Source organism: Ambystoma mexicanum, chromosome 3q, assembly GCF_040938575.1.
Source record: "Ambystoma mexicanum isolate Mex_15411 chromosome 3q, UKY_AmexF1_1, whole genome shotgun sequence".
In the NCBI taxonomy this organism is placed as follows: Eukaryota; Metazoa; Chordata; class Amphibia; order Caudata; family Ambystomatidae; genus Ambystoma; species Ambystoma mexicanum.
This window is the reverse complement of record NC_090926.1, coordinates 1,024,955,967-1,024,968,265: the sequence shown is the minus strand read 5'-3', so window position 1 is coordinate 1,024,968,265 and position 12,299 is coordinate 1,024,955,967.

Below are 12,299 nucleotides of genomic sequence, written 5' to 3'. Positions count from 1 at the left end.
AAATGGCTGCTTAGCCTTGGTGCTCCGTGCACACCAACCTAAAATCTGGCTGCATCGGCTGCTTGACTCATCTTTTTTCAAGATTTATCAGTCACCGTACATAGTAGACAGCCCGAGGTACTCCTACCTCCAAATCCGGACTGAATCGGCCCTGCAGAGCTTCTGTGCCATCTTGGTTGGATGCTGGGGCTAGCTACGGGCCCACCATACTAGCACTACGTGGGGCTGCTGTGCGACTGCCATGGACTAAGGCAGCCCGGACCTACGATCTACGGCGGCGCTGCGTTCTCCCTGATCACTGGAGTCTGCTAACCCCTTATCCCACCCTGTGACGATCCCTGTGGCTGTCATCAGACATCACCTCCCCCCTGCTCCCCCGGACGAGTTGCGAGCGGAGACTGGGCCCGCCTTTCCTGTGCCTGTTGGGGGTGACGGACCCGGTGGGGGCATCCTGCGGCGTGACCATCGCGCTGGCTGGCGGTCCGCTGGCGGGCTGCTCCTGGAGACCCTGACTGACTGGCCGCCAACACACTCCAAGGTGACCTGGCGCGTGGCTGGTGTCGGCGTCACCGTTCCTGCCCGTGGCTGCTGGGCCCACTCCGCCAGGCGAGGCTCAGGCTCACGCACGCCATCCTGAGCCCCGGATGGAATCCCGCTGCTGTGAAAGCAGGTGAGCGCTACGACCTGGGCTGCTGCTGGTGGGGCGGGGCCGTGCACGGACCTGCGTCTCTTCTCGCCTCCCCCTTCCCCGGTCCCCCTCAGCTAAACAAGGGCTCCCCACACTGCTGTGCCCGAGCCGCTGCTCGGCCCTCAGCTGGCCCGCTGAGTTGCGGGGGATCTCCCCCCGGGCTCCCCTACTAAGCCGGAGAGCAACGTGTGGATTGGCTGATAGCTGCGGCCCCTTAACTCTGAACTTAACGCTACTCATAACTCACTTACCAGCTGTCCTTCTATAGTGGAACTCCTGCAGCATCAGCGTCTTCCTGTTCCTCAGAGCAGCCCTGCATACGCACTTGCCAATTGGATCCTGCTAATATACATGTACTGGGTACTGTACACTAATTCCACTGCCACCCCACCTTATCCCCTCTACTCCCCCGATCTACAACTGTGCGAACTATCTTACTTACACTTGGCTACTATGGAGACCAGCTACCAACCAGATACCCAAGCCATATAACGCTCCCTACTTAACTTGAGTGCAGGCCTGAGTGCTACTGCAGGGATTTCACCCTCTATACTGCTCCTCCCGCATTAGATCTCATCACCCCCCACTGCTCTTACAGGGCGTAGACTAGTGCTTCCTGGGGGTCAATTGTAGCTGCAGCGGGATCTCTACAGCTACCCCCGGCGAATCTTGTATGCACGCCCCTACTGTCCAACCACGCACCACGTTCTGAGGTGACATCCTCGGCCATAGACCCATTGGCCTGGTCCGGCTGTGACCCCTGCGGTGGGGACAACGGACAACAGCATGTGGCTCCTCTCAAGAATCTACATATTACCAGTGTCCCGCCTGGCTGGCATCTACCTGCATGGTGGTGTTAGTCTGTGACCCTGCCTTGTGGCTGCTCTGTGACTGCTAAAAGTGAAGTGAGTGGGCACCACTGGTAGTAAATCCACGTGTCTCTGGTATTCAAAATTAGTGCATGAAAAAAACTTTTCGAACAATATATGTCAAAACACTTGAAAAGGAGCTGGCTGTGACAAGTTTGGAGACACCCAAACTCAAAAATACATGTGAAGCAAGAGACCAAGTAAAATACCTAGTCACACAGCCGCTCTCTACGTTACCCAACCTGGGTTGTGGTTTTTCAAAATTACTAACAATTCAGCTTTAAAGTCAAAAATATACTTCCAATTTCAAAAAGATAAACGAGAAGTTCTGTTGTTTTTCAAAATAGTTTATATCAAAAAAATGATCTAAAAAAATGAGTGGTCCCTAATATTTTCTTAGTGAGGAAGAGTTTGCCACAATTAATTAATCAATCAGACCGAATTTGCCAATTGAAACACCTGTGTATAGGCGCGTTACAAATACCATATCATATCAATGCATTTCGGAAATAAATTTCCTTCATCAGGGCCAGTCTAAAAATGATATATATATATTCATGAACAAAGGAAACAGTTCAAAACAGTGCATAATTGCATATTGGTGTCATACATCATCGTGGTAAAGTTAAAAACATGCCATTCAGTTGAGGTTGCAGTAGTAGATGAGTAAGAAAGAGCAGAAAAAAGAAAAAATGGAAAAAGCCAATGAGTCACTATTGTATATAGGTAACTATCAGTTAAATGAAAAAGAAAAAGAGCCAGTTACCTGTGACAGGTAGGTAGAATGTTGAGTGTGGCGAACTAAAGTGTAGCGGCCAATCCCCTTGAAACACTTGTGTATAGGCGCGTTACAAATGCCTTATCAAATCATGTGGTGACCGAATCGAACTGCCTGACAGGAATCAGCGCAGTAAAGTAGCCTGCAATGCGATTGCTGGAAACAGAAGAAACCCGTTGTTCAAACCGGTTCTCATCCGTAGTCATGATTATTTAAAAGGTGGGGAAAGTCTTACCGTACCGAGGGCGGGAGCGGAGCTGTTCTCCCGTAGCCGGCATGAAGCAGACTGCCGTTGTCGCATCGAAGTGTTGCCGAGGCAACGCTTCCTAAATACGACACGTGACTGCATCGCGGCCCAAAGGGTGCGCGGGCAATAAGAGATGCTGCAATCAGGCCGATGGGCTTGAAATAAATGAATCTAGACATTTATCAGACCTCACGAGGATGAATGAGGAATTTTAGAGTGATCAAATAATGAAAAAAGAGTATAGTAGAAATAGAAGAAATACTGGTGCAAGAAGGCAGTACTGACAGAGTAAAATGACAAATGAAAAAAGACAGGTAAAGAATAATGCTAATGACAATAAACTCTGCTGCCATTGGTGTCGTCCTAGGGCGGCACCTTGGGTCCTAGACACAGGGTCCAGGATGTGTAACGATGGAGTAAGGAGGTAAGTAGAATAAGAAATAGTATCTATATTGCACAACAGTGTGCATAACTGTCATGATGCCTACCTCCAAGGAGCCAGGTTCGACCCAGCAACCCCAGAGGCAGGCATCATTTCCCCCAGGGAAGTGCCAGTGGGCCCAAGATGGGGCCCTTTGGACACAGTCCTGGTGCCTTAGGCGCCAGGCTCATGTTGGACCCATGTCCTGGCGCCTTAGGCGCCAGGCTCATAAAGCTAGACATGTGTTCAAGTGTTTTAAGGTGCACTTACCTGATGCAGACCATGCTGCTACATCCAGGCCCTCTTGAGGCCTGAATGGAACTACTTTAGCTGTGGAACTACTTTCCCCTGGGTGTGGTCGGGGAAGGATACATACCTGATCGGTGGAAGGATACCTGGAACTTCTTCCAAAGCTATTTAAACCACGCCCGATCAGCAACTCACGCTTCACGTTGTTCTGCTCCTCGCAGCTGGACGCTCACCGTGTCAGCTCCTGCATCTGGACTTCAGCCACGCCTGTCAGCATCCTGGGTCACCTGCTAAGAGAGAATTGGGGAGAAAGAAGACCTTACCTGCTAAAGCTGCATCACGGAGACTTCACAGCGACGATCCTGAAAGGGAAGACATCATTTTAAAAGCATTTCGCTTCGATCGCTGCAGCGCTGCATTTCACTCACCTTTCCAGGGCATTTCCATCTTCAGCAGCGATCGTCCGGATCCGCAGCCACTTCCCAGAGCCTAGAGAGAAAAAGACAAGAACACAAGGTGAGAGAAGGAAGGGAATAGGAAAAGCTCAGTTTCCTTCTAAGACTTACCTGTTGGGTCATTCCCATTTCATTTCGGGTCCTGCCGCATCCTGGCATTCCGGACCCCGGCCCCTAAGGGGAAAAAGACATAAGCGTTAGCGCTTGCTGCAATAAGACATAGAACATTATTATTAAGCTTGAACTTTTGAACTTGCTACAGAACTCTTACAGCGCCTTACCTGAATAGTCAAGTTTATTTGAACTCCCATCAAACCTCAATCCAGTGAAGTAACTGGGTTTCAACGCGCCCCTGCATCAGAAGCAGGATGGAGAACTCATCCTTCCAGACCCTAAGGTGAGACTTCACGGGGAATCAAGGAAGGGTATCGTGGAGGGTTGGAAGGGAGTCAGAGACTTGAGCATTGTTCCGTCAGTAGGTAATACTCCCTTTTCACGCACAGGGGAATATTCCTGCGAACCAGTGAGGCCATCTTCAGAGTCCTGCGCTTCATCAGCACTCGAAGCCAGACCAGCGCCTCCGTGGGAATCAGGTGAGCGTGACAGAACGCGAAGCCTACCCACAATTTCCCACCCGGGCGCTATGGAGACTTCCGAGACAGATCAGCTAGCCCAGCTTTTGGGGGAATTACGGGCAGAAGTGCACTCAGCCCGCCAGAAGACTAACGCTCTCAAAAGAGAACTGATCCTATCCAAGGAAAGAACAGATGACCTGGCCAAAAGGTTATTGCAGGCCCAGGCAGGGCACACTCCTTTACCTAATTCCGGAGATACTTCCACATCAATGGGTTTGGATAACCCGGTACAAATCAATCTACCCGGACACATGCCTTTGGCCCCGCCTGAACGTTTTGCGGGGGATCCCAAGAAATATGGCGTCTTTATGAACCAATGTCGTTTACACTTTCTATGGAGACCCGGGGCCTTCCCTAACGACCAGACCAAGGTAGCCTTTATACTATCTTACCTCAGTGGCAGTGCTGCCGATTGGTCTATTCCATTGGTAAATCAGGATGATCCCATTCTCCAGAATTTTCAGGGTTTCCAGGCCAGCATGGAAAGATTGTTTGCTCGACACTCTCAAGCACAGGCCCTTGATAACGAACTGCTATCCTTACGACAAGGTAATCAGGATCTTCTGTCCTACGTTGCCACCTTTATTAGACTGGTTGTGGAAACTGGATGGCCAGAAAACAAAAGGATCACATTGTTTCATCGAGGCCTGCGCGGAGAGCTTAAGGATGTTCTAGCTCAGATAGTAGATCCACCCCTGTACAGCTACCGTCAGAATACCAAGAATTCCAGGACGTTTTTCAGAAGGAACAGGCTAACACGTTACCTCCCCATCGGTCTTATGATTGCCAAATCGATCTGGTACCCAATGCTCAACTACCTTGTAGTAGGATTTATGCTCTTACGGAACCTGAGAACCTACATTTGCGTCAGTATTTAGATCAGTACCTAGCCAATGGTTTTATTCGCCCGTCCAAGTCTCCTGTCTCCTCAGCTCTGTTCTTTGTGCCGAAAAAAGAGGGCGACCTTAGAACATGTATAGACTATCACGCCCTAAATCAAATAACGATTAAGAATCGTTATCCTCTGCCCCTGATCCCTGAGCTTATCGACCAGGTGAAAGACGCTTGTGTGTACACCAAGTTAGATCTCCGAGGAGCTTATCACCTGGTGCGTATAAAAGAAGGCGACGAATGGAAGACTGCATTCCGCACCAAATTTGGGCTCTTCGAATATCAGGTGATGCCCTTCGGTTTGTGCAATGCACCTGCCGCCTTTCAGTACTTTATGAATGATGTTCTTCGGTAACTTATCGACGTCTGTGTCATTGTTTATATCGACGACATCCTGGTGTACTCCTCTTCAGAATCCGATCACAGAAAACATGTCAGGGCAGTTCTTGAGAAATTGCGCCAGCACAGACTATTTGCAAAGCTCGAAAAATGCGTTTTTCATACCACAGAAGTGGAGTTTCTCGGATTCATCCTGACACCTCAAGGAGTCCGAATGGACTCGCGAAAGGTGGACGCCATCCTCAAATGGCCATCTCCTAGCTCGGTGAAGGGAGTTCAGAGCATGCTCGGCTTCGCCAATTTCTATCGAAGATTCATCCCGGAATTTCCCCAAACAGTCCAACCCATCACAGCTCTCCTAAAGAGAAACAAACGCTTTGAATGGACTCTTGAGGCCGAACAAGCCTTTCAGGACCTGAAAACCAAATTCACCTCTGCACCTATATTGACGCACCCGCACCCAGATCTCCCTTACATTGTGGAAACCGACACATCCAGTTCGGCCATGGGAGCTGTCCTGTTGCAAAGAGACCCAGAAACTAACCAACTACACCCTGTGGCCTTTTGGTCCAGGAAATGTTCTCCTCCTGAAATCAACTACGCAATTACCGACAAAGAGTTACTGGCTATTAAATCTGCTTTCAAGGCTTGGCGTCACTACCTTCTCGGGGCAAGACACACCATCACCGTAATTACGGACCACAGAAATTTACAGTATTTAAAGACGGCCAAGGCTCAATCTTCACGACAACTCTGATGGGCTCTATTCTTTGCGGAATTTGCTTTTGTAATTACCTATCGCCCTGGCTGCAAGAATGGTAAAGCGGACGCCTTATCCCGGATTGGCATGGAAGAACCCAATTCGAGTTTAGAACCTGTGCCAATCATACCTGAACAAAGAATCTTAGGCCTAACTTCATTGCAAACTATTGAGGACATCCGAACGCAAGTAAAACAACTTCTAGACTCTTCAGCTTTACTGGAATGGAGTCAAAAGGGTCCTCATTACACCGTTAAGGATGACTTACCCTACTTCCAGGAGCTGTTGTTTCTGCCTAGTAAAGAATTGCAAGAACTTGTTATTGCCCATCATCATGAATCTTTAATGGAAGGACACCCTGGTATCGCTAAAACGGAGGAAAAAATCAAACGCCACTTCTGGTGGCCTTCTTGGAGAAAAGACATAAAGTCTTTTGTATTGTCTTGCGGAATTTGCGCCCAAAACAAGGGTCAAAAGAAAAGGCCAGCCGGCTTACTTCAACCCTTGGATATTCCACCGGCACCATGGCACACCTTGTCAATGGACTTTATAACTGACCTGCCTCCTTGTGCTGGTTACAACACTATTCTTGTAATTGTGGATCTATTCTCCAAAATGGCCCACTTTATCCCTTTAAAAGGTTTGCTTTCAGCTTCCACCTTGGCCAAGGAATTTCTGGAGAATATAGTTTGCATACATGGCTTCCCTTCCATATTAGTCTCTGATTGTGGAAGTCAATTTATCTCCCATTTTTGGAAGAAGTGTTGCCAACTAGCACAAATAGATGTGCGGCTATCCACCAGCCACCACCCACAGACCGACGGACAAACCGAGAGAACCAATCAGACTCTCGAGCAATATCTTCGGTGCATGTTACACCAATCCGAGTTAAATTGGAAAGACATCCTTTGGATCGCAGAATATGCATACAACAATTCAGTGCATTCTGGAACCGGACAAACTCCTTTTTATACTTTGTATGGTCACCATCCTCGGACCTCTGATCTAGATCCACCTCTGACCCTGGAAATGCCCGCAGTAAATCATCTGCATTCCACAATAACCCAAGCCTTCAAAGAAGCTGCAACTCATTTACAGCAAGCCAAGAAAAAGTATAAAGAAAACGCTGATTTGCACCGAAGTAAAACTCCTCCTTACCAAGTTGGAGATCAGGTATGGCTAGCAACGAAGCATTTACCCCTCAAGGGCCCGCGATCCTTCAATCCCAGATTCATAGGACCTTATCCCATCAAGGCTATAATCAATCCCGTGGCCTTTAAACTGGATTTACCGTCTAACATGCGTATTCATCCAGTTTTTCATGCATCACTTTTGAAGCCAGTACAACCAGGGACCCGACTGTCCAAGCCTCCAGACCCAGTTCAAATTGAAGGGGAATTAGAATTCGAAGTTAAAGACATTTTAGACTCCAAGGTGTTAAAGTCCAAACTCTTCTATCTTGTTGACTGGAAGGGATATGGACTTCAGGAGAGATCGTGGCAGCCTAGTAACCATGTTCACGCACCTCGATTAATACAAAGGTTCCACTGGAGATTTCCGAACAAGCCAAGACCCCCGGAGGGAACAACCTTGGGAGGGGCCTTGAGGGGGGTACTGTCAAGATGCCTACCTCCAAGGAGCCAGGTTCGACCCAGCAACCCCAGAGGCAGGCATCATTTCCCCCAGGGAAGTGCCAGCGGGCCCAAGCTGGGGCCCTTTGGACACAGTCCTGGCGCCTTAGGCGCCAGGCTCATGTTGGACCCATGTCCTGGCGCCTTAGGCGCCAGGCTCATAAAGCTAGACATGTGTTCAAGTGTTTTAAGGTGCACTTACCTGATGCAGACCATGCTGCTACATCCAGGCCCTCTTGAGGCCTGAATGGAACTACTTTACCTGTGGAACTACTTTCCCCTGGGTGTGGTCGGGGAAGGATACATACCTGATCGGTGGAAGGATACCTGGAACTTCTTCCAAAGCTATTTAAACCACGCCCGATCAGCAACTCACGCTTCCCGTTGTTCTGCTCCTCGCAGCTGGACGCTCACCGTGTCAGCTCCTGCATCTGGACTTCAGCCACATCTGTCAGCATCCTGGGTCACCTGCTAAGAGAGAATTGGAGAGAAAGAAGACCTTACCTGCTAAAGCTGCATCACAGAGACTTCACACCGACGATCCTGAAAGGGAAGACATCATTTTAAAAGCATTTCGCTTCGATCGCTGCAGCGCTGCATTTCACTCACCTTTCCAGGGCATTTCCATCTTCAGCAGCGATCGTCCGGATCCGCAGCCACTTCCCAGAGCCTAGAGAGAAAAAGACAAGAACACAAGGTGAGAGAAGGAAGGGAATAGGAAAAGCTCAGTTTCCTTCTAAGACTTACCTGTTGGGTCATTCCCATTTCATTTCGGGTCCTGCCGCATCCTGGCATTCCGGACCCCGGCCCCTATGGGGAAAAAAGACAAAGACATTGAATGAGCGAATGCAAAGACATTACCCGAACGCTCATCCAGAACTTACTTGTCATTTACTGGAACTGCACGTTTCACTTCGGGTCGGCGCCATATCTCCGGCATTCCGAACCCCGGCCCCTAAGGGGAAAAAGACATAAGCGTTAGCGCTTGCTGCAATAAGACAAAGAACATTATTATTAAGCTTGAACTTTTGAACTTGCTACAGAACTCTTACAGTGCCTTACCTGAATAGTCAAGCTTATTTGAACTCCCATCAAACCTCAATCCAGTGAAGTAACTGGGTTTCAACGCGCCCCTGCATCAGAAGCAGGATGGAGAACTCATCCTTCCAGACCCTAAGGTGAGACTTCACGGGGAATCAAGGAAGGGTATCGTGGAGGGTTGGAAGGGAGTGGGAGACTTGAGCATTGCTCCGTCAGTAGGTAATACTCCCTTTTCACGCACAGGGGAATATTCCTGCGAACCAGTGAGGCCATCTTCAGAGTCCTGCGCTTCATCAGCACTCGAAGCCAGACCAGCGCCTCCGTGGGAATCAGGTGAGCGTGACAATACCTTCAGTAATTGGTATCATCGAGTGACGGCACCTTTGGTCCCAGACTTAGAGTCCAGGAATTATAGTAGAGCTTATACAAAGTTCACAATATATGGGCACTGATAACACTGTATAAAGTGTTATCTAGGAACATACCAATCATGACAGTAGGAATAACACAAGATCATAGAAAAAAGTGATAATTGATTTCCTCATTGAGTCCATTAGGCGCTAAGCTGCCCAGTTTGTCTATCCAGAAAGTCTCTCTGCGGTTAAGCCGCTGGCCCAAATCTTCATGTGGATTGTTTTTCGTTAGTACTTCCAAAATGACAAATCTAATCTGTGTCACATTATGTCCATTTTCAGCCCAATGGCGTGCTACAGCCGAGTTGGTGTTTGCATTCCGAATGCAGGATCGATGTTCATTCCATCATGTCTTGGCCGTTCTTGTGGATTGACCTACATAAAATCTTCTACATGGGCAGTTGATGCCATAGATAATGTTGGTTCTGTCGCAGGTTCCAAATGTTTTAAGGGTAATCGTCCACCCTGTTCTTGGATGATTAATGATAGTGCCCTTAATGATTGAATTACAATTGATGCAATGGAGACAAGGAAATGTTCCAGTTCGTTGAGTCATTGGTTCTTTAAGGGGTGGTCTTGTTTAAACCAATTCATCTCTGAGATTCCTACTCCGTTAATAGGCAAACATCGGTGATTCACTGAACAGATTTTGTACCCTGATATCGTTTTTAAAGATCCCCCAGTGTTTTTTGATGGTTTTCTTGATCTTATTGCTTTGAATGGAGAATTTGGATACATATACTGGTGACTTCAATTCTCTTTTGCTATTAGGGTTTTGAGTAGACAGTAGGGTCTCACGTGACAAGGTGCTAACTCTTGTAGATGCTGTGTCGAGTTCATCTTGCTTGTAACTGCGTGCTAGAAATTTTTCTTTCATCTCCAATTGTTGTGCTATGCAGTCCTCTGGGTCACTTACAATCTTTTTGACTCATAGCAATTGGCTATATGGGAGGTTTCTGAGTAGACTGGGTTGGTGGAAGCTGAGGTGGTGTAGAAGGTTATTGCGGTCAGTTGATTTGCGAAATAGAGAAGTGCTGTAGCCAGTTATTTGTTTTTTGATAAGGACATACAGGAAAGTAATAGTGTCATATGAGGTCTCTCTCGTGATCTGGATGCGCTGATCGATGTTATTGAGGTATTCAAAAAAGACATCAAAGCATGCTCTAGTGCCCTTCCACACTGCAAAAATATCAAGAACTTCGCCTCTTTTCACGAAAAGTTGGACGATATTAATGCAAATGTTGCATCACTGAAATCCCAGTTGGACCACGCCGGAACTGGAATCACTGAGGCGGAATCCAGAATCAGCACTAAAGAAGATGGGTTACACACACTCCAGGACACAGTTGCCTCCCTTACATGTGACATGTCACTAGTCAAGGCCAAGTGTGATAACTTGGAGTCGAGATCGCGTAGGAACAACATACGCATTATAGGCGTCCCGGAAAATGCTCTTAAAGGCCGCATGGAGTTAGCTGTTGAAAATCTACTCAAAGACCTACTGGACAATCCTGAATTATCCCCCTTCTTTACTGTGGAGTGAGCTCACCGGGCCCTTTCACCGCAGCCTAAGCCCGGAGACTTCCCCAGACCAATCATTGCCAAAACACTCAGCTACAGAGACAGAGACCTCATCCTCTGTCTGACACGAGAGAAGGCGGAACTATGGCTTGGCTCTCAAATAATCAGAATCTTCCCTGACTTCTCTGTGGGTGTACAACAGGAGAGGCGTCAGTTCCTAGGCGTGAAAAAGATGCTACGCGAACGCAATTTATCATACGCAATACTGTTCCCTGCACAACTGAAGTTTACTTTTAAAGAGAAACTTTATTTCTTCACTGTCCCTAGCGAAGCGGCAACATTTATTGAAGCACAGATACCTCTCGTCGATCCAGCTGACGATCTCATGGACAATGATTGACCTTTAATCAAACTGCTCCTAGACACCTTAGGGCCGAGTGCCCAGTATCCTTTAAACATTAGTCGGGTGGCAGCGACTGCCCCATTACACCCTCCTCACATTTCAATGAGGAACCAAATACTGCACACTCTATTGTTGGCGCTGCCACCAAACACCCCATGATGCCTGTTTGCTCGTCATAGTATCGTATCTGTGTATACTCTCATGTACGGCTGTATCCTGCTTCAATTAAGCTATGTGTAAGCACTGGTTTCCTACTGCGGCCGAGATACGTACTGCTGCCGCAAAAATTGTCGTGATGTACATGAGTTCTAATTGTTAAGCTGCCGACCAAACGGCACCACACCAGGTGCTTCATTATTTCTGTTTCTGTCGATTGCACGGCAACTGCACTCCCCACTGCAGTTGCAATGGTTGCCTTAGTGGTATTGTTAGGTGTTGGGCCCCGTTGGGCCGACGGCACGGCCAGTCCAGGTTGGGATCTGGCTGCTATTCTTTGTTTAGTAGGTATTGTTGTTAATCGGGTGAAGTGGGTGGGTGGGTTCACTGCCATCTGTTTTGGGGCGGTGTGGGAGGTGGGAGGCGATGTTTGGGGCAATCTTACTGAAAATGGCAGAGGCAGACCAGTATTTCGGGTTATGTTGGGGCGTGTTGGCATGAACAATTGCAGTTGTGGAGATACACTGGGACACACCAGCTGGGATGTACCCTAATATAAGTTAATGTCCACAAAGATAATGTCCTGGAATGTCCAAGGTCTAAGCAATTTCACAAAGTCTCGCAAAATTATGGCTCATGCTCAGAGACACAGCGTCAAAATACTTATGTTGCAGGAAACGGACACCACTGGTCGCCTAGCGACACATATTGCACCATCTTGGGGCCCCAATAGATACTACACAACATATTCAGCCCAGGCCAGAGGTGTTCCTACCCTGATCCACAAATCCATTAAGCACGC